This window comes from Arachis stenosperma, chromosome 7, assembly GCF_014773155.1.
Source record: "Arachis stenosperma cultivar V10309 chromosome 7, arast.V10309.gnm1.PFL2, whole genome shotgun sequence".
Lineage (NCBI taxonomy): Eukaryota > Viridiplantae > Streptophyta > Magnoliopsida > Fabales > Fabaceae > Arachis > Arachis stenosperma.
The window spans coordinates 7740577-7760158 of record NC_080383.1 but is presented as its reverse complement, the minus strand read 5'-3'; the positions used below and the strand labels follow the sequence as shown (position 1 = coordinate 7760158).

Genomic DNA, 19582 nt, shown 5'->3' with positions numbered 1-19582 from the left:
CAGGTGTTTAGTCCTGTGGTGAGGCCTGCAACTGTGAGACTTATATTGAGCATTGCAGTGTCCAAAAACTGGGTAATTCGTCAATTTGATTTTAATAATGCATTTTTAAACGGTAATTTGCATCAAACCATTTATATGCATCAACCAGTTGGTTTTGAGACACAAGTTGCTCATTATGTTTGTAAATTAAATAAGTCCCTATATGGATTAAAGCAAGCACCAAGAGAGTAGTTTGACAAATTGAGTAGTACTTTAAACTCCTTTGGCTTTTATAGCACTAACTCTGATTCTTCTCTGTTTATTAGATTTAGGTCAGATTCTGTTATGTATATTTTGTGTTATGTGGATGATATCATTATCACTAGGAATTGTTCAAATAATATTAATAACATGATTATTCAATTGGATAAAGTGTTTTCCTTAAAAGATTTAGGTGAGCTAAGTTATTTTTTGGGAATTGAAGTTCAAAAGACAGATCAAGGGTAGCTTCATTTATCCCAAACAAAATATATTAGTGACTTGCTCTCTAAACTAGGAATGGGTGAAGCAAGCAAAATGCCTACACCTATGATTTCATCATTACAGTTGCTGTCCAGTGGGTCTGAATGTTTTGATGATGCTAAGCTGTATCGTAGTGTGGTAGGTACATTACAATACTTGTGCATAACATGACCAGATATATCCTTTGCAGTGAGCAAAGTGAGCCAGTTTATGCATTCTCCTTTGCTTTCTCATTGGAAGGCGGTAAAGAGAATCATAAGGTATCTGCAGGGTACTAAGGAGCATGGATTGTTGATACATCCCAGCAGTGATTACAGGCTTTATGGATTTGCAGACGCAGACTGGGCAGCAGACTTGGAGGACAGGCGTTCTATCTCTGGTTATTGTGTATTCCTTGGATCTAACTTGATTACTTGGTGTTGCAGGAAATAAACTACCATAAGTAGGAGCTCCACTGAGGCAGAATTTCGAAGTTTAGCTGCCTGTGAAGGAGAGTTGGTGTGGCTCACAAATCTGCTGACTGAATTGAAGATACCCATGAAGATAATTCCTACAATTTTTTGTGACAATCTCAGTACAGTTCTTCTTACTGCCAACCCTGTTCAGCACAATCGAACTAAACACTTTCAACTTGATGTTCAAATTATTAGAGAAAAGTTTAAGGCAAATTCTCTGCATGTAATACACATCCCGGGACATGAACAAGTAGCTGATATCCTAACCAAGCCTCTTTCGGCGACTGCCTTTCAGAGATTAAAGGACAAACTTCGAGTGACTCAAAGACCACACTCGAATTTGAGGGGGGCTGTTGAGCCAAGTAAAGAAGCCCAAGGTCATGGGCTGATCAAGAAAGTCCAAAAAAATGTTAAAAGCTGATAACTAGTTGTGTATTGTGTACATAATTCTTATGAAAAGACTTTTACCATTATATATAAGTCTTTCAAATAAAACGTAACTGTAGCATATCAAAACTCACTTTGAGTAATTCACCAAAAAGGCATTTTTTTTTCAATTAGTAGAACATTGCTCTGTATCACTTGCTCTGCATTTTTCTTTCTTTCTTTACTCTTTTACTTCGTACACTCAAACATATTACAGCATAAATTAGTTGTTACAAAATTTAAATTGAAAAATCCGAGAGATTATTTCTCATCTATAAATAGTTATGTACCTATGAGTCATTGCTTTAATTTAGTTTTGGTTTTTACCCAACTACTGTGTTGAAGTATAAAAGTCTTGAGTGGATCTGATCTTTTCCTGCCTCATGTTTAATTCGTACCGATTAAGGGGCTGTTGAACATGATGATGATGAAATGGTTGATGCCGCTTTTGGAGATTTAATGCAGCATCTGGTTAATGTCATCATTAGTGAACCCACCAATTACTTAGTGGGAGGTAAACATCCTTAGTCATCGTTAGTATTTTTAATTACGTGAAATTATATTTAATAGTGTGGAATTACATACTCTTCTTTTGCTAATTAAATACTGACTAGATTTTAATAAAAGTGCTGGCCTTTTACACTTTTTCATCTAATAAATTATAGGTAAAATATCAAGTTCATGTGAAGTTGATAGTTAAAAATCGTTAAATAATTTAACAGGTTTGATTAAATTGGCATCTAACGATTTTCAACTATCAATTTTACATAAAAATAACTGCATCATTTCTTTTCTAGATCTCAAAAGTGTGTAGAATAAACGACAAAAAATACATGGAATTTTTGAAACGCCAATAAAAATAACCCTAATTTTCTATAACGATAATTTTTTTAAAATATTGAAAATGCGATGAAAATATCTAAATATTTTTTAAAAATATTTTAAAAATTGAATTTTGATATAATTTTTGTACAAATACAATTAAAAAAAAATAATTTTATTCTTAAAAATTAACAATTTTACGCTAAGAAGACTTTTTTTTTATCAATGACAAATAATACTTTTAAAAAATTAAAAAATTTTAGAAATCGAATTTTATCTAGTTTTGTACATACTTTTTAAATAATTATCTAAATATTTTTACAAAATTTTAGATTAAATACATAAGCAGTTACTAAATATAAAAGTCGCTTATTACTTATAAAAAGTATTTTTTTATTATTTTTATCATGTTTATAATATTTCGAGAATATTTTTGTCGTTATAAAAAATGAATATTATTTTTGTAAGTATTTCAAAAAATCGGGTACAATAATTTTCTAGTCAATTCTCTCATAAATAAAAAATTAGATATCTTTTAGCTTGACATGTTTGATTATTATTGGAGAATTATATTAAGTCATTGTAGTTAATATTAACTATTTCTTTAACTTTAATTTAAAAAAACAAATAATATAAATTAATTGCACTGCTAAAATTATTTTTACGAATTATAAGAATTTTAAAAATAATTTTATTTTGCATTTTTTTATTTTCCCAAATCACCTAATTCCTAAATCCATTATTGCCAAAAGATAGTAAGTGTAAAAAAAAAATGTTCAAAAAATTCAAAAAAAAAAAAACTAATTTCTCGTTCCGGTGATGACTTCATATGAAAGGTGAAAAATGAATGACTATTTAATTTTCTACTGACAGAATTTTCTTCTGATAAGATCATACCACGTCTTTTTTTTTTTTTATCATTTGTTTTTAATTTTTTATGTTTTATTCTTTGACTGAATGGATTAAAAAATTTGGAGAATTAAAAAAATAGAACAATTGTAAAATTGAAAGTTTTCGAAAATTCTTGTAATTTTTTGAAATAGTTTTATCATAGTTAAATCATTTAGTTTTTCTTACTTAATGTAATTCCTTCAATAATAATCAAATATGTCGTAAAGGATATCTAACCTTTTATTTATGAAAGGATAACTAATCCTTTGTATAAAAGTTAAATTCTAGCTATGGTTATCACCCTGTATAAAAAAGTTTCAGTTAAATTCTAAAGGATAAAGAAGAAAGGAAAATGGTGTGCATAAATCTAAATTTAGAAAGTGAATATAAATGGGGTGAAATTTTATTGAGAAGTTTTGATTGATAAATTACACTTAGCACAATAATTACAGAGATATGATTTAATCTTACGAAAATATGTGGTATTCAAAATAAATTAATAAAAAATAGACAGAATTTGTTTTATTTAATATTTATTAATTATTATTGTTAAATAAGATAAATTTTTACTATTTTTTTGTCCTCTACAATTTGATTGGTAAAATAAATTTTGATAATGTAAAAAAAAAAACTTTCTGTATTTAATATTTATTAATTATTATAATAATTAATAAATGTTAAATAACATAAATTAAATTTTAGTTTTTTTTATTAATTTTTTTATTAAATATTTCCATTATAAATATATCAAAAATAAAAAAAACGATAAATACTAATTATTTTTATTAAATTTTTTTGTTATTAAATATTTCCATTATATATATAAATATACCAAAAAAAAACTAACCTTGTAAAATTCAAAAAGGCTTGTCACAGTTTATTCTTTATAAATTAACATTGTTAATCAAACGGTGCATAAGTGCATTACTGTTTATTCTTGTTGCTTCTTTATTGCTGATACTTAATTAATTATATCCAATACTCCATTAGTGTCATAAATCATAATATCCACTACAAAAAAAAATAATAAGAAACCAATTTTTATTTAGTGAATATTTGTCAATTTTAAAAATTTAATTTAGGTTTATAATTTAAAATCTAAAATTTAAGATAAATAAAATAATTTTAAAAAATTGATTGATATGGATGAAAAAAAAAATTAATTTTCTGACATTACTCAATCATTATTAACGTGTTATGCAATGCGCTTTGTAGAAAATCTAGTTTGTGCCAGTTTCCAGAAGCTACAATAACATTCAAATCAAACTAAGGCCTTTTCATTCTCAGCGGAACAAAGTATATGAATGTGATGAAAATTGAAGCTTATTATTATTTCATGGGATACTCTCTATGAATTTGCATTCGTCACTTGCATTGGATGCCATGCACCACGCACACACATGCATATACTCATTCCCAACTTCAAATAAATAAAAAATCTAAACAGTGTAACATGATGTTGATGAGGTTTTTTGTGCTTTGTTTTAGTCTCTTGTTGCTTCTTTTTCTTCATCATGCTCCATCTTCCACTTGTTCATCGGTGTGTTGCCACTGTGCAACCACCATGACAACTCAAACTTGCTCCAATTCAGGAACTCATTTGCCATCAACACTTCATTATTGTCCAAAGAACGGGGATGGTGTCACGTGCGACATCACATCAGGGCACGTGATTATTGGGCTTAACGTTAACACCACAAAATGATGTGAACATGTCTTCAGTTAGAGAGGACTCATTGTCTTTGCTGATGAATTTGTCATCCTCTCTGGTCTCCTTAATTGAGTCTTGAAGGGACTGAGTTGCAGGGGAATTTTCCAACTGCCATACTTGGATTATCTAAACAGAAATGGAAAGAAACAGTAACTCAGATTGTGACTCAAAAACTTTCTTGTTTGCTATGGGTTGCCATAATCTATGGTCTCTGGATATATAAAATTGTTTGCACTCAAATGTACGGAATGATGATTCAGCTATATCTATATGGTTATGGAGAATGTCTTCCAAATTCTTGTAAAAGACACTTTTACAGAACCTCATGCGTAGTGCAATTATTTTTCATGTGCAAATTCTTAATAGAATGCATCATATATATTGTCAACTTATTATAATACATTTCTGTGCTTTTAATTTAATATTATTTTGAAATTTAAATGAATCAAAAAATAATCTACGCACTTCCAGAAAAAAGGATGTTAGTGTACATCTTATCGCATTTGATAAAGAAATATTATGAAATTAAATTGGGCTGTGAAAATAAGTAATCTCCATTAATGTGATATATATATAGTTTACAAATTTTATGTGCCAAATGGGTTAGAATGTTATTTTCAATTTTCAAAAAATATCATAGCTTAAGTTCATTTTATGTAAACTAAATTTAAATTATATTATGTTATTTTCGATTTAAATTGCATAAAATTATGGATCTTTAAACTTTGCTAGCATATTATATTATGTTTCGTGTGAAAATTTTTAATGAAAAATATCATGTTGTCAACTTTGATGCAGGAGTATCTATTAGGCTATTAGAAATATTAATTAAAGTAGTCTAGTTTAGTATATATTATTATATTATGTTATGAGTTAGTCCTATATCGCCCGAGTCATGAAGGCTTCTCCTCCCCTACTAGTATAAATATGCGTATGTACCCTTTTTATCATCAGAGTTGAATTGATTAAGTATATATTGAAATAAGCTGTGTGCTTATTTTCCTCTAGACTCTTTGAGAGTAAGAGGTGCATCCTTGGCTTAGCCAACCAATGTGGGTTCTTGGCTACTTTCACCATAGTGGGGTTGTTAACCTCGCCAAGATTGGTGGCCCAAGCAGACGTCCCGGCGTCAGTTTGGTATCAGAGCAAGGTCAGTCCTCGTGGCCTTTACCTTGCTTTAGTAAAATTTTATTTGGTTTGTGGGTACGGTCTTTAGTGCGGTTCTCTCGCTGTTGGTACGGGTCATCGTCAGTACGGATTGTCTCCTGCGAAGTTCCGGTAAAAGATGGCTCCAAAGCGCAGAACTACTCAAGAGATTGAAATGAAGGAGTTACGCCATCAAGTTAAGGAGTTGCAAGAGCAACTTGCAAAACATGAAGCTGCTCAAAATAATCATGGCAGGCAGAGTGATGACAGTTCTTCTAGTGAAGAAGATAATGCAAATCCATTTCATTATTCTTCTTTGTCTGAAGATTTGTCTACACGAAGAGCACGACACAACACGACTCACAAAGCTAAAGACTTAGGAATCAAAATTGATATTCCTGAGTTTGAAGGGAGACTCCAACCAGATGACTTCATCGACTGGCTTTGCACAGTGGAAAGAGTGTTAGAGAAGGAAGAAGAAAGATCAAGACATGGGATAAAATGCGTCGTGTCGTTATCTGTGGAAGAATATACAATGGACTTCGAAGAGTTGCTTATGAAGTGTGACATTCGAGAGCAAGAAGAACAAACAATTGCTCGTTATCTTGGAGGATTGAACACAGAAATTTCTGATGTCGTTCAGCTGCAACCATATTGGACCTTGGATGATGTCATTAGGCTGTCATTAAAGATTGAGAAGCAAAGAACACAAAGGAATAATGCTCGGTCCCCGAAGGACAAAGAAGTCATCCTTGATGTTTAACAAGAAGCGAAGACAGGATTTTTTAAAGGCAACAAGGAGTGTGGATCATCAGGTAGGAAATGCTTCAAATGTCAAGGTTTTGGGCATATTGCTGCTGATTGTCCAAATAGAAGAGTTATCACTCTTGTCGAGGAAGAGGTTAATGAAAAACCAATTCAGGAGCAAGAGGAGGAAGGTAAGGTTGACTATGCTATTGAAGAAGTTCCACCCGATTGTGGAGAAGCTTTAGTAGTTTGTCGAAACTTGAATACTGCAAGGGTAATAGAAGACGAGAGTTGGCGACGTCACAACATCTTTCACACAAGATGCACTGTTGAAGAAAAGGTTTGCAAGATCATCATAGACAGCGAAAGTTGTGAAAATGTTGTTTCAAATTATATGGTAGACAAACTGAAGCTTCCAACCGAGTTATATCCTCATCCTTACAAGTTGCATTGGTTAAAAAAGGAGAATGAAGTTAAAGTAACAAGACGATGTTGTGTCCAATTTTCTATGGGAAGCAAATACAAGGATAAAGTATGGTGTGACGTCATCCCGATGGACGCGTGTCATTTATTGTTAGGACGTCCTTGGCAATATGATCGTCGAGCTATTCATGATGGTTTCAAAAATACATACTCCTTTATCAAAGATGGCAAGAAGATCGTATTAACTCCGTTACAACATGTAGATGGTCAAAAGAATCAAGCTGAACTATGCCTTTTCACATCTTTCAAATGCACTCACCAATGGAATCTTTCGCCAATACAAGATGAGCCTTTTTCAACCTAGGGAGGATGATGTAGGAGCTCTTTCCAACCCAGGGAGAATGATGCAGGAACATCTATTAGGCTATTAGAAATATTAATTAAAGTAGTCTAGTTTAGTATATATTATTATATTATGTTATGAGTTAGTCTTACATCGCCCGAGTCATGAAGGCTTCCCCTCCCCTACTAGTATAAATATGCGTATGTACCCTTTTTATCATCAGAGTTGAATTGATTAATTATATATTGAAATAAGCTGTGTGCTTATTTTCCTCTAGGCTCTTTGAGAGTAAGAGGTGCATCCTTGGTTTAGCCAACCAAGGTGGGTTCTTGGCTACTTTCACCATAGTGGGGTTGTTAACCTCGCCAAGATTGGTGGCCCAAGCGGACGTCCCGGCGTCAAACTTATTATGGTTAACTAATTTTATGCTTTTATTTAATGTATTTTGAATTTTAAATTAATCTAAAATAATAAGAACACTTTTAAGATAGATGTTCGTCTACATCTTATCGCATTTCGTAATATATATGAAATGAAATTGGACTGTAAGTAGAACTAATTCTCAATTGATATATATATATATATATATATATATATATATATATATATATAAAAATTTTAGACTTTTAGTAGGAATGACACTTTAACTGAAAACATCATAAGATTATTGTATATGACACTATATGCATGATTCTTCTTCTTTGTGGTAAGAATTTTAGTTACAGAAAATATGTAAAAATTTTAATTAGATGGTGAGAAAGAGTTGGACTTGTTCAACTCTTCTTAGCACTAAGTCTGAAGAGTCTTTGTTCAATTGGCATGTTATTGGTGGTCCAACTCTCACTTGTTGAGCATCCATGAAAAAGATTTGTTACTTTCATTAAGATAAGTATGATAGAAAATTTGAAAGGAATTGAAGAAAATTAAAAATAAAAATATTATTTTGCATTGGTTATCTCTCTTAATTAGCTTATTGTTGCTTCTTCTCAGTCTCGGTAGTCCATATCATGCAACTTTATTTCCCTGATTATGACATAACTTATTATTCAACGCGCATTGTGGAAAATCAGTGTCCAGAATAATATACTATCGAATCAAACAAATATTTCAAACCAAAGTATTATCTTGACTTATCTTGACTGGGAATTAAAGAAACCCTTGTGGTCTGGCTTGCCAGACTTCTATGTAGCCATGCATATCATAGAAGAATATAATGACTTATTACTTATTAGCTTCATGTTCTATAATGTGAACTTCTTTGTTTATGGACTAAAAGTGTATGATATAATTTGTTAACGAACAGCATATATATGAGTGAGTGATCAGTGATTTATTTCAAGTAGTTGTCATGAAGATAATATAATATAATAAACAAAAATATTATTTATATACTAAAACTAGTCACTAAAATCAGTCCGATAATCATCACATATATTTATATATAAATACTTTCGTATTTTAATATATATTTTATATTAGCAATTGATTTTAGTAAATAAATATATAGCATAGTATTTTATAATAAAACTCATTAAAGAGTTGCTTTCGTTTTGATTTCAAGGAATTTGTCATAATTATTACCTGTGTTTTAGCTTACAAATACATCATAGATCATGCATAACAAAATTTACAATTTCGGCCATGTAAAGTTATCAACGTATATACAGTAACCTAATTCTGTACATCAAAGATCCAAGTTACATCAGTTGGGTCCTTACAATTAATAAATTTCCAATATAAACTAAATTAATTTCAATTTTAAATAAAGCCATCATTAGTTATACACGCTGAAATAAAATAATAAATAAAGAAGTCATCGAAAGAGTGTCTAATAATGATGATTATGACACCAATTAGTTAACCTATTATTTTTAGGTGAATACCAACATGAACTTCATGTGAAGATTTTTTTTTTTATTATTAAATGATAAATTATAGGATTTAATTTTGATATATTATAAAAATATATTTTTTTTTAAATGTGACTAAACAAACAAAATACATTTTTAACACACAAATTTTTATAAAAAAAATCTTTTTAATATTGAGTAACTACCTTATTTTTATGGGTATACTTTTCCTATTTTTATATATGAAATAATGCAATGAGGTTGTAGAAAAACGTTGTGGAAAAATGAAATACCCAGTACCACACACGACACTATCAAACTAAGTTTGAAGCAGTCACCAAAAAAAAAAACTAAGTTTGAAGCATATTCCACGCGCTGATGATGTATATAAATTTGCATTCATGAGTTGCATTGGATGCCATGCACCACACTCATATACTTTAAAATTCTAAAGATTATTATTGTGACATCATAATGATGAGGTGTTTTACTCTCTTGTTGCTTCTTCTTCTTCTCGATACTCCATCTTCCACTCGTTCATCGGTGTTGTCACTATGCAACCACCATGACAACTCAAACCTACTCCAATTCACGAACTCATTTTCCATCAACCCTTCATTGTACAAAGACTCGTGGTGGAGTGAGGTGATGGGGATTTATTGTCCATCTTATCCCAAGACAGTATCCTGGAACAACAATACTGATTGTTGCGAGTGGGATGGTGTCACGTGCGACACCACATTAGGGCACGTGATTGGGCTTGACCTGAGTTGCAGCATGCTTGAAGGCGAGTTTCATCCGAACAGCACACTCTTCCAACTCACGCATCTTCAACAACTCAACCTTGCCTTCAATCACTTCTCCCACTCTCCAATATATCCAGGAATTGGTAATCTTGTGAGTCTCACCCATCTCAATCTATCATACTCATCATTTGGCAGTCATATTCCGTCCACAATCTCACACTTGTCTAAGTTACTTTCACTTGATCTCTCGTCGTATTTTCATGAACTGAGACTCGATGAATCCACATGGAGCAGACTCATTGGTAACACCACTAACTTAAAAGAGCTAGTTCTAGATGAGGTAGACATGTCTTCTGTCAGAGAAACTTCGTTGTCTTTGCTGATGAATTTGTCATCCTCTTTGCTGTCCTTGAGACTTTCTGACACTGGATTGCATGGAAAATTTCCGACTGACGTACTTGGTTTTCCTAATCTTGAAGAACTAAGTTTGTTACTGAATGAAGAGCTGAAAGGTGAACTTCCAAAGTCCAATTGGAGCACTCCTCTAACCATGTTGGGTCTCTCTTACACCGTATTCTCAGGAGAAATACCTGATTCCATAGGCCACTTGAAGTCTCTTAACCTACTATGGCTACAGTCTTGCCAATTTGATGGATTAATTCCTGTGTCTTTGTGGAACCTCACTCAACTAACTTATTTGGACCTTTCAAAAAATAGATTTCATGGTGAGATTCCATCTTTGCTTTCAAACCTCAAACATCTCACCTGCTTAGATCTTAGTAGTAATGCGGTCAGTGGTCACATCCCAGATGTGTTCGACAACTTCACTAAATTAGATACCTTGCAACTTTCTTCTAACAGTCTAGGAGGCCAGCTGCCACTATCACTTTTTCGTCTATCCCAACTTTCTGGTTTAGACTTGTTATATAATAGCTTAGAAGGCCCAATTCCAAGTAAAGATACTAAACTCTCAAAAATAAAGTACCTATTTTTGGGTAATAATTTATTAAATGGGACAATTCCAAATTGGTGTTATTCTTCGCCTTCATTGATAATGCTATATCTTGGGCATAACAACCTCGTAGGACTGATAGGGGAATTCTCCACTTATTCTATGACTTTTTTGGATTTCTCTAATAACAAACTCCAAGGTAGTTTTCCAAATTCAATATTTAAATTTGAAAATCTCACCTATTTATTATTATCTTCAGTTATTTTGAGTGGTCATGTAGACTTTCACCAATTTTCAAAGCTCAAATCTTTAGAATTTCTTGATCTATCTCACAATAATTTTCTCTCTATTAACCTTGACAGACAATGTTGACTATTTTTTACCTAACCTGACTAGTTTATTTTTATCTTCGTATAAGATTACAAACTTTCCTAGATTCTTAGTAAGCATTCAAGATCTAAAAGAACTAGACTTTTCTGATAACCAAATTGAAGGGGTGATTTCCAAATGGTTTAATGACAAGCTCTTGTACAAATGGAAGAGAGTAGACTTTATTGACCTCAGTTTCAACAAGCTGCAGGGAGATCTTCCAATTCCACCAAATGGCACCTATTACTTTTCAGTTTCAAACAACAACTTCACAGGAGGCATTTCTTCAACAATATGCAATGCAAGCTCCCTCAATGTGCTAATCCTGTCTCACAACAATTTGACTGGCAATATTCCACAATGTTTCGGATCCTTTCCTTGGCTCCTGGTTTTGGATTTGCAAATCAACAACTTTTATGGAAGCATACCTGGAAACCTCTCCAAGAATAATGCTTTTGAGACTATAAAGTTGAATGGCAACCAATTAGAGGGACCAATACCACAATCTTTAGCTCATTGCACAAATCTAGAAGTTCTAGACCTCAGTGACAATAACATAGAAGATGTATTTCCCAGTGGACTAGAAGCTCTTCAGGTATTACAGGTACTCAGTTTACGAAATAACAAATTTCATGGTACCATCACTAGTTTGAGTAGGAAGTACCCATTTCCAAAGTTGAGAATTTTTGATGTGTCTAATAACAAGTTTAGTGGCCCTTTGCCAATGCAATACTTTCAAGAGTTTCAAGGAATGATGGCTCCGAATGATAATGCTCAAGCTGGTGGTTTGAAGTATATGGGTACCAATGCTAGTACGACCAGTGTACCATATAATGACTCTGTTGTGATCATTATGAAAGGTCAAATGATAGAAATGTCAAGGATATTAACTATTTTCACAACCATAGACTTGTCAAATAACTTGTTTGAAGGAAAAATCCCACAAATTCTTGGAGAATTGAATTCTCTCAAAGGGCTTAATCTTTCACACAACAAAATTAGTGGTATCATACCACAAACTTTGGGAAATTTGACAAGTTTGGAATGGTTAGACCTCTCATGGAACCAATTGAAAGGCGAGATTCCTATGGCTTTGACAAATTTGAATTTTCTATCTGTCTTGAACCTTTCTAAAAATCAATTGGAGGGAATGATACCAACAGGAAAACAATTCAATACATTCCAAAATGATTCCTACAAAGATAATCCAATGCTTTGTGGATTCCCTTTGTCAAAGTCATGCAGCAATGATGAAGAACAACCACCTTCAGTGTTTCCTGAGGCAACAGAATCATTATTTGGGTGGAAGTCAGTTGCAGTGGGATATGGATGCGGAGTGGTATTTGGAATGTTCCTTGGAAAGTTGTTCATCAAGACTGCGAAACCCTTGTGGCTTGCCAGACTTATTTGTGGCTATACTTAACAAAACAAAACTTGCACAGGAGATCAGAGGCCATGCAAAGTATCATGTTTTTCCTTCTTTCCTCTGTCATGGGAATTTTTCTGTTTGTGGAATAAAGTGTGTTAGATATCAAGCTTGTGATTTATCCATGCATACATCATTACAGCTTCATCAAGATGTACTACCACTCTTGCAATGAAATGAATGCCAAGAATGAAATGAATTGAGTTATTTAGTAAAGAAACTCTATTCCTCTGTTTTTGTAGCGTGTGTCCGAGAGTGAGAGAAAAATGTATAATTAAAGATAATTGAGTGGTTTATGTGAGTGATATTGATATTAAAGATAATTAACTCATGAAAGTATGTTTTTCATTATGAACTCATTCTGTGCTTTTATTAATATACTTTAAACTATAAATCAATCTAAAATAATCGAAATACTTTTAAGAAAGATGTTAGTATACATCTTACCGCATTTGGTAAAAATAATATGAAAAGAAATTGGACTATAAAAAGTAAGAAAATTTCTTTCATGAACAGCGGAATTGAGTGAAATGTAAATATCATAGTTAAATTGTGAAGTGCATTGCAAAATGCAGATGCTTTTATTTTTTTCTAATATAACAAAATTAAGGGCATCTTTTATGCTTCGTTAAAAAGTTATCATCCAAGTAATTTCAATTTTTAAACAAAAAATTATATACAGATTGCTGTTCATGAAAACGGCTAATTCATTTTTATGGTGTTCACAATCTGTGCTGCTGAATTTGAACTTGAGAGGGACATCACAAGAGTGGCAAAATAGAAATCCAAAGAAATAGTAACTCAGATTGTGACTCATAAACTTTCTGTTTTGCTACAGGTTGCCATGATCTTTGGTCTCTGGAGTTTGGAACTTTGGATATATAAAATTGTGTGCACTCAATATGTACGGAATGATGATTTGAACTATCTCTATGGTTATGGAGAATCTGTTCCAAATCATTTTTCATGTGCAAATTCTTAATAGAATACATCATATATATTGCCAGCTTAATTTTTATAACTCATTTTGTGTGCTTTTTGTAAAAATGTTTTTGGCATGCACTATCTAATTTTCTAATGCAAGATCCCTCATCCAAAATATGCCATCTCTATTAATGAATAGACTATACATGAGTCACCTATATATTATTTCAACTTCTTATGAATTAAAGATAAGAAAACTATTATATATTGATCTGTTGCTTTGTTTTGATTTGAAATAATTTGTCATAGCTTGCTTGAGTTATTATATAGCTTACTAATGTATTAGAGAATATATACTCATATATTAAAATGTCAATCATACCAAAATGTACAACACAGGATTCTTTTACGAATTTTTTAAATTTGCCAAATGGGCTAAAGTGTTGTTTTCGAATAAGCTCATTTTATGTAGATGGTACAAAAAATAACTTATATTAGTTCCCTTTTTTTGGACAAACACACTAAAAATTCAGATTTGACATAAAACCTAAAACATTAATTAAATCTGTAAAATATAAAATAATAAAAATTTTAAATCATAAGATCATATGATCTAATATCAATTTTCAAAATCAACCGATTTATCCCTATTTATAATATCAAAAAAATTTAATAGTTAAATTAAAATTTTAACTATGTTAATTATAAGACTACAAATTTATATAAAATAGATATAATTTTGCTTGCACAAAATTACAGATCTTTGAACTTTACTTGCATATTATATTATGTTTTACGTGAAAATTCTTAATAAAAAACATTATATTCTCAACTGTTATCATGGTTAACGAATTTATGCTTCTATTTTATATATTTTGAATTTTAAATCAATCTAAAATAATTGAAACACTTCTAAAAAAGATATTCGTCTACATCTTATTATATAATATATGAAATTAAATTAGACTGTGAATATATAGAACTAATTCTCAATTGATATGATATATATAATTCTAGACTTTTAGTAGATATGGAACTTTGAAAACACGGTAAGATTTTTCTCCTCTTTTATGGTAAGAATTTTAATTAGAGAAAATATGTTTTAAATTTTAATTAGATGGTGAGGAAGAGTTGGACTTCAGACTTCTTCAACTTTTGGCAGTATTGTGCACGCAGCAACAGACCCTTAAAGGTCTTAAATAGAGCTCAAATTCGCAACAGATTAATCTTTAATTTGTGGAATTAAAAGATACCGTCAGAAACCATATTTATCATGTTATTTAATAGTCCAACTCTCCTCACTTAAGTATCAACGAAGAAGATTGGTCACTTTAATTTGATTAAGATAAGTGTGATAGGAAAATCAAAAGAAATTGAAAAAAATTAAAAATAAAAATATTTTGTGTATTGATTATCACTCTTAATTAACTTGTTACTTCTTCTCATTATCCATAGTCCATGTCATGCAACTTACCTGGCCTGGTTATCACACCAACTTGTTATTCAACGCGCATTGTGGAAAATCATTATTGCCCACAATAATATATACTATCAAGTATCAAAACAAACAAAAAATATTTCAAATCAAATTATGAGAGTCCTTTCATGCAAGCTCCGAGGACTATTTTGTTTATGTTTACTGGGAAAAATCTTTGTTATAACATTCTAACTATCAAAAATTACAATTTTCGCTGTGTCATTCTGATAGTTCGGATATTACGACGACTCTTATACTATTTGATACTAAAATATGAATCTTTTTAAAACTTTGAACCGCAATACCGCTCCAAAAATACTTTCGTTAGGTAATGTACATCCATACATACCATACAACTTACAAAACTCACAAAGAATACATACATATATATATATATTATATAGTTTTATAAGCATTAACTAATACAATTTCTATCCCTTTTACAGAATGTATAAAGATAAAGGCGAGAGAACAATAAATAATAACTAAAGTAATACAAAACATCACGACAACAACTAAATACACTCTTTGTGACTTCTGCGTCCATATCCTGAAAAGAAAAATTTGTAGGGGGTGAGAACATCATCCTCGAAAGCGTTTTCAGTAGAGGGTTTTTGAAAATTACTATAATAGGATACGTGAAGGTAAAACCGTTACAGTGATTAATAACCGCCTTATGCATCTTCTCAAAAGCAAATGTTTACTATAAAGAGAAATTTGAAATCTTTTCTGAAAGAGAAAACTGTTCATTTCTTAAAAATTCAAAAAACCTTTCAAAAGTTTAGCTATGCTGAACCAGATTAGTTTTTCGTACTTTTCTAAACCAGAAACACCAACCAACATGGCCTTCGGCCCATCTCATGATTAACCATGGCCCTAGGCCCAAATAGTCCAAACAACAACCAATCACCACGGTCCAATAGAATCCCAGTCACAAACACAAGTAGGAACGTTCAAGCACAAACAAATAATTACTTCAAGTAGAACAATTAGCAATTATCCACAATTAATCACAAAGGCAAACCAAGTACAATATGCACACTCAAACAATGTCACATAGATGCATATGATGAATGCCTGTCCTAGTGGCTGATGATATCATCTGTCGGTTATAAAGCCAACCCGACAATAGTGCTGGTAGGTAACCATTGGACTGTCCCTCTGTCATGCATCCCCAACTCGAGTTATTCACAATCATAATCATAATTCACATCCAACACCCTCACTGGTGTATATTCACGGGGCGAGCTCATCCGAACCTTTCACAGTGTCTGACCACACTTACGACATAGGGTCAGTAGAGTATCGAGTCTCAACCTGGAGCACGTGGTGGCTAGCCACTGCTTCTACCCAGGAAAACTCGTATCTCAGATAATTGGAAGTGCAACAATCACAATATCAATAACTCAGCATATATATGCATTTATTCTCAGCCATAAATCAACATTCATCTCAGCCATCCGGCTTAAAATTCATGATTTATAGTCAGCCATCCGGCTCATAACATATTCCGCAATCAGCCATAATTCATTATCATACACAGTCATTCTGGCTCATAACAAAATAGCACTTCCACCATCCAACATCATCAAATTCAAAAAATCACCATTCAAGTCATAAATCAGTTTTTCTCAATTCACTTCACTTTGAAATCAAAAATCAATTCTTTTCAGCCTTGGCTTTAAAGTTCTTATTCCTCAAATCATCTCAGGCTCATAAGCCACTTTTACTCAAAGTAGGTTCTCTTTTTAAAAAAAGCCACCCACGGCATCCTCTTTCCAAAACTTCCAAAACCATGGCAAATTAAATATCTCTTTTAAAATATTCAAAATCATCCATCCAACAACGGAATTTTATAATGCAAGTTCCTCGGCAGAGTCTCAAGTCTTTAGGGGAGAATAATATAACTCATTTCCTCAAATTTGTTCAAAATTTTTAAAATCATTGCTTCCTTATTTGAGTAATAAAAATAGAATCTAAGCCAAACCAAGTCGTGTAATCAATTACTCCTTTCAAAACCATTTCCTTTACTTAAACAAAACTAGCTTCAATTCCATGATTAAATCTGAAGCGTTTCAAACTGCTCAAAAATTGTTTTAATCTTGCAAAAATTCATAATTCAAGGAGTACTTAAAACCTTTTCCTAAAACATTGTAAAATGAAACTTGTCAATATACATTCAGGTTCTTTCAAAGTCACTAAAACTCCTCCAATTGAAACCCTCAAGTCAAATTCAAAGATATAAACCCTTTTCACATTTAAAATAGCCTTAAAACATAAGTCTTATCTAAATAACTTGCTCCCAAAAGAGATACAATACTTTTCTTAAGAAACAAGACCAAATCATAATTTGCTTTTTAATAATTCATTTCAAAAGCATAAGTCATCCCTTTCTTAAATAATCCAAATAAAATAGTAGAAGTCTTTAACTCATAATTTTTCAAATAACATTTCAATAGAGCCCCGGATTCTATCGGAATTTCGGCAACACCTCCCCTAAAACTTAGACTCTGCCACCCTTTTCGGGTTCCATCCAAACCAATCCACAACCCTCTTTAAAGAGTTCCAAACCAAATCAGCTCAAAATCCAACTGAATCCAAAGATATATTCCATTTTCATATTTCAAGAAAACCAAATCAAACTCAAGTCAATTTTCAACAGATTAAACTTGATTTCAAAGCTTTAAAGAAGCGACTTTAAAGAAACACTTCAAAACCGTCCGTTTCACAAAACCAAATAATAATCGAATCAACCAAGCATTCACGTTCATCCAAAATAACCAACATTACATAAGACTTATACAATCACTCAAGTATACATTTTTACCACATAATATCCATATATAATAATTTCAGAATATAAAATATGTTTTTTTCTGAAAAGGCCCCTACCTCAATACGCAAAACCATAACCCAAACGCCTCAGAGTTCTTTTTGCCTCAACCCGAATTGACGGCAACCAAAACTTCAGCTCCAAGCCACTCTTGCAATAACCACAGCAACTCTAGTCGCAACATATAATAACTGAGACTCAAACTTATACCAATTAACGCCACAAAACCTCAGCGTAAGATAACAGAATAGTAACTAAAGGGCTTTCAAAATGAAAACGCTTACCGAAACTAAGAAAGAACGGCTGAATCATGCAGCGGTGGCCCCGGCGGTGGTTCCGGCAACAACCGTGCTACACTCGATGACCAGAACGGCAGCAATATCGGTACAACAGCTCAGAACAGTGGCCAAAAGCTCCGGTGGATCAACTATAATAACCACACAGCATCAAAACCTTCTCGAAATCCAAAAGGACAGAAACCACAATTAAAACCCTTACCGGCAGAGCGTTCTCCGGTGGCAGAGGTAGCTTCGTCCCCTCTCATCCATAATCGACCACGACGGAGATGAAAGCTGGTAGTGACGGCGGCAGTTCCGACGGAGGCGACGCGAGCAGCAGCTGGGCACGGTGGTTGAACCCCAGCTTAGCCTCAGATCTCTCTGCCTCTCCTCTACTCCCGAGCTCTCTCCCTCTCTGGCTCGGCCATAAGTGACGGCGACGGCATTAAGTTTCAAGAATGGAATTGGGAACGCAGGGGAAATCTGCTGTCGGGTACATCAGTGGCGCTTCCCTTCAAGCTCAATGGTGATTGAACTGTGATGGCGAGTTCCCTTCGATGGCAGCGCTGACGGCGGAGCGCGGCGTGGTGGCGACGACTCGGTCAGCGGCTTGCAGCTCAATTTTCTCTCAATGTCGTTCTTCCTTTCCTCCTCGTGGTTCTGTTTCCGACGGTGGCGACGCGTGTCACGGACTCCATGGCTGTGCAGCACAACCTCATCTCTCTCCCTCACGAGTTCGTCCCCCTCTCTTTCCCCTGACGCTCTTGATGACGACGGGCTCCAAGGTGGCGGCAGGAACCTCAAAGGCGTTCGGTCTCCCTAGCGACGGCAGTGAGACGCCGGTGATGACGGGCTGGACAACGGCTGGACGACGGCGTGGTGAAGCTCCCTCTCTTCCTCTCAGCTCTCTCAGAAGCTCTCCTCCCCTGTTTGTGTGTGTGTCTTCATTTTGGGAGAAAGGGGTAAGGGGTAACTGGGTTAGGTTTCAGGGTTAGAGTTTTTTCAATTTGGGAATTAGGGTTAGGGTTAAGCTAGGGGGAGTTTAGGTAATTTTTTAATAAAATTAGGGGGTAATAGCATAATTGAAAATAAATTTTAATTCAACAAAATTACTTTTAAAAAAATATTATTTGATCATCAATTACAAATTAATTTTAAAGAAATGCTCTAATTCAGTAATTAGAGATAATATAATTAATTTTCTTTTTTCATTAGAATTAAAGTATTAAATTCTAAAATCTCAATTATTTAAAGTAAATAAT

At 32.9% G+C, this 19582-nt stretch overlaps 1 pseudogene; it reads left to right on the top strand.

Annotated features, from left to right (window-relative positions):
- The first annotated feature begins 9745 nt into the window (after positions 1-9745).
- Positions 9746-13106, top strand: LOC130941085 (receptor-like protein 6; annotated as a pseudogene).
- The last annotated feature ends 6476 nt before the right edge of the window (positions 13107-19582 follow it).